The following is a 4584-nucleotide window of genomic DNA, read 5'->3' on the forward strand; positions in this document are numbered from 1 at the left end:
TCTCTTGGGGACTTGACTTAAGATTAAAGTCAAAAAGTCTGTGAGGCTCCCTGCTCAATTCATAATCCTTGTATTTTACCTTGTCAGCAACCGTTTAAAGTCAAAGTTCTTAATATTTACTATGTCATGTATGATTTGGGCAGTCCAGGGAAACCTATGTATGACTTTTCAGAATTATATTTTTAATGAAAAAATATATAAGCATATGTACATATATAGGATTGCAAAAGAAGCCAATTATGTTGGAATGCAGTTATCAAATAAACAAAAACAAGTGCACATACCCCAGCTTAAGAGCCCCTGATTTAGAATCACTCTTTCTATAAACTGCCAAGGACCCTCTGGGTTTAGGGTCCAAAGCCTCTCATTTCTCAGTTCCAAAATTTCTTTGGTCCTCTGTGCAAATAAGGTAGAGGGGGGAAAGAAACGCATAGGAACAAAACTAAGCCCATTTGGTGAGTATTTTCCTGCCTAACTGAATACCTGAATCAAAGGGAAAATGATAGCTTTCTATCATGCCAAGTATGATTTGTATCATGTATTATTCAATCAGAAGAAACATATATATATGGACAGCAAAGTGTTTGAGGCTTTGAGCACCCTCCCTACCACACCCTCCAACAAACAAAAAATATCCAACAATTTTTGCTGCTCTTTACATTTTATCTTGCTAGATGGGGTTGGAAAGCTATAGCTCCTTTGCTGTTATGGAAAACAAGCAAACAAACAAAAAACACAAAAAATACACTTGATGATGGATGACCAACAGTGAAGCTAATCAACACATAGAGAATGTCTTCACTACATTCTAGAATCCAGTAAAGTGACCATAACATAGTTGCTACTTAATAATTGTAGGTTGATTATAGGACCAGTACTGTATTCTGTCATTTTTAGCCATGTCAGGGATATTATACAGGGTTTACAGTCCTTGTTAAGCTTTAAACACTAATAATTATATTTGTATTAATGACAGAAGGACACTGTAAAGGACATTTAAAAGCTGAAACCTTAAAATTTTAAAGCAACAGAGTTTGAGTTTTCTAAGCCTTCAATATAGCTGACATCATTTGTAGCAGTTTGCAAACTGATTTTCAGTTGCTATTCTGTACTTTCCTGAATTTCAGTTGTGAAAAAATATATTGACCGTAAATTGACAATTACACATTAAAAACTCTAAGAATTCATCATATTCATGGCATTCATATTCCATCTTTATCATGAGTAAATCTAAGGTTATCAAAGTTTAAAGTTTTGTAAGGACTTCATGACCACCCTATAGATGTAGAGAAAATATTAATGGAATAAAGGTACTTAGCTATACAATTATCTCCTTATATACTTAGAAGAACAGCACTTAAGATTTTAACAATTGAGGACTGCTGAAAACAAACTCCTTTATCTAATGCTAAACCTCTTACAAGTCTTTGCTCTCTGGTGACAGACTATATACCATTTTAAAATAAAACAACTGAGAAACAGGTTCAAGAATTTACTACAGGGTGACAGTATCAGTAATATAAGTAAGAGTTAAAATATTTTTAACTTTTGGTGATTAGTTGTATATCAGACGTTTAACTAACAAACATTTAAACTATGAATATTTAGGATACTCATGAAACCAAAGAATACATAGGATAACAGCAATGAGTACATTGGATTAATATCAATTATAGACAATGTTTAAAATATTAGAATGTTATTATCCCTACTATATTAACAAAAATAATTTTAGTGCCTAAATATGATTAGACAACCCTTCACATGAAAAAAGATTGAAGAATTTAGTGGCCTACATAAATTATCACAGTAAATTAAAAATAAAATAAAATTGCAATTATACTGGTTAACATTTATATATCACTTTAACGTTTGAGAAGTGTTTAATAAATATGGAATATGATTTTGTCTTCATAGCCACCTCAATAGGTAAGTACTATTATTATCCCCATTCATTCCCATAAGATTTTGAGTTGCAAATTTTCTCACCATTTCTATCCTCCCCCCAACCCAAGATGTCATGTATTCTGATTGACCCTTTTCCCAGTCTGCCCACCCTTCTATCACCCCCCCACACACATCCCTTTTCCACTTACTTTGTTGTAGGGGAATACAGATTTCTATACACCATTGCCTGTATATCTTATATCCCAGTTGCATGTAAAAAAACCAAAAACTTATTTTTGAGCATTTATTTTTAGAACTTTGAGTTCCAAATTCTCTCCCTTCTTCCTCCCTACTCACCCTCCTTGAGAAGGCAAGCAATTCAATATAGGATATACATGTCTCGTTATGTAAAACACTTGCATAATAGTTATGTCGTGAAAGACTATATTTCCCTCCATCTTATCCTGTTCCCCTTTATTCAGTTTTCTCCCTTAAGCCTGTCCATTTTCAAAAGTGTTTGCTTTTGACTTTTCTTCTATTGTTCCCCCCTTATCCCCTTCCCCCCTACTTTCTTGTAGGGTAAGATACCCAATTGAGTGTGTATGTTATTTCCTCCTTAAACCAAATCCAATGAGATTAAGGTTCCCTCATTCCTTTTCACCTATCCCCTCTTCTCTTCCATTATAACAGCTTATCATTGTCACTTTCATTCCTTTGGTTCTGTTTTATAATATCCTGATTTCTCATAAAGTCACTAGCTTCCACTTGCTCCAATCTAATTTTTAAAGTAGTATTTTCTTCAGTGGTCCTTTGGACCTCCTTTTGCATTTGGCTAATTCTGCCTTTCAAGGCATTCTTCTCCTCATTGGCTTTTTGGAGCTCTTTTGCCATTTGAGTTAGTCTATTTTTTAAGGTGTTGTTTTCTTCAGTGTTTTTTTCAGTATTTTTTTTGGGTCTCCTTTAGCAAGTCATTGACTTGTTTTTCATGGTTTTCTCGCATCCTTCTCATTTCTCTTCCCAATTTTTCCTCTACTTCTCTAACTTGCTTTTCCAAATCCTTTTTGAGCTCTTCCATGGCCTGGGACCAGCTCCTGGTTTTTTTGGAGGTTTCTGTTGTAGGCTCTTTGACTTTATTAATTTCTTCTGTCTGTATGTTTTGGTCTTCTTTGTCAGCAAAGAAAGAATGCAAAGTCTGAGACTGAATCTCGATGCGTTTTCGCTGCCTGGCCATATTCCCAGCCAACTAACTTGACCCTTGAGTTTTTCAGTGGGGTATGACTGCTTGTAGATTACAGAGTTCTATGTTCCACGTTTGGGGGGGAGGTGCCAGCTCTGCCACACCAGCACTGCTCCTTCCCCAACCCCCAACCCGAACTGGGCTTAGATCTTCGGCAGGCTGTGCACCCCTGCTCTGATCCGCCACTTAATTCCTCCCACCAGGTGGGCCTGGAGCCAGGAGTAACAACAGCTGTAGCTGCCCCACCTCCGCTGCCCCCGGGGCTGGAAGCCGAACCACGAACTCCTTCCACTCCCGCAGCTTTTCCCACTAACCTTCTCCCCAGTCTTTGGTGTTTGTGGGTTGAGAAGTCTCGTAACTGATGCAGCTCACTGAATCAGGGCGCTAGGGCCCCTCCGCCCAGCTTCTGGTCTGGATGGTCCATGCCGCTCACGCTGGGCTCTGCTCCACTCCGTTCCCAGTTCCCAGCTCCCAGCTCCGAGCTCCGTGTGGGACAGACCTCACCCAGAGACCGTCCAGGCTGTCCTGGGCTGGAGCCCTACTTCCCTCTGCTGTTTTGTGGGTATAGCCGTTCTATAATTGGTTCAGAGCCATTTTTTATAAGTTTTTGGAGGGTCTCCGTACGGAGCTCACATTATTCCCTGCTTACCAGCTGCCATCTTGGCTCTGCCCCCCCATCATTGTCACTTTTATGTGAGATAATTTACCTCATTCTATCTTTCCCTGTCTCCTTCTCCGAATATATTCTTCTCCCACCCTTTAATTTAATTTTTTTTATATATCATTCCTTCATATTCAACTCACCCTGTGCCCTCTGTCTATATGTGTATATATATATATACATATATACATATATACATATTTATCTATATATGCATATATGTTTGTATATATATGTATGTATATATATTCCCTTCAACTACCCTAATACTGAGAAATGTCTCATGAGTTACAAATACCATCTTTCCATGTAGGAATGTAAACAAAACAGTTCAGCTTTAGTAAGATCCTCATGATCTCTTTTTATCTGTTTACCTTTTCATGGTTTTCTTGATTCTTGTATTTGAAAGTTAAATTTTCTATTCAGCTCTGGTCTTTTCATCAGGAATGCTTGAAAGTCCCCTATTTCATTGAGAGTCCATATTTTTCCCTGAACTACTCAACGCAGTTTTGCTTGGTAGGTGATTCTTGGTTTTAATCCTAACTCCTTTGACCTTCCAAGCCCTTTGATCCTTTAATGTAGAAGCTGCTAAATCTTGTATTATCCTGATTTTGTTTCCACAAACTCAAATTGTTTGTTTCTGACTGCTTGCAATATTTTCTCCTTGACCTGGGAACTCCAGACTTTGGCTACAATATTCATAGGAGTTTTCTATTTGGGATCTTTTTAAAGAGGTGATCGGGGAGTCTTTCAATTTCTATTTTACCCTCTGGTTCTAGAATATCAGGCCAGTTTTCCT

This window comes from Trichosurus vulpecula, chromosome 1 (genome assembly GCF_011100635.1).
Source record: "Trichosurus vulpecula isolate mTriVul1 chromosome 1, mTriVul1.pri, whole genome shotgun sequence".
NCBI lineage: Eukaryota > Metazoa > Chordata > Mammalia > Diprotodontia > Phalangeridae > Trichosurus > Trichosurus vulpecula.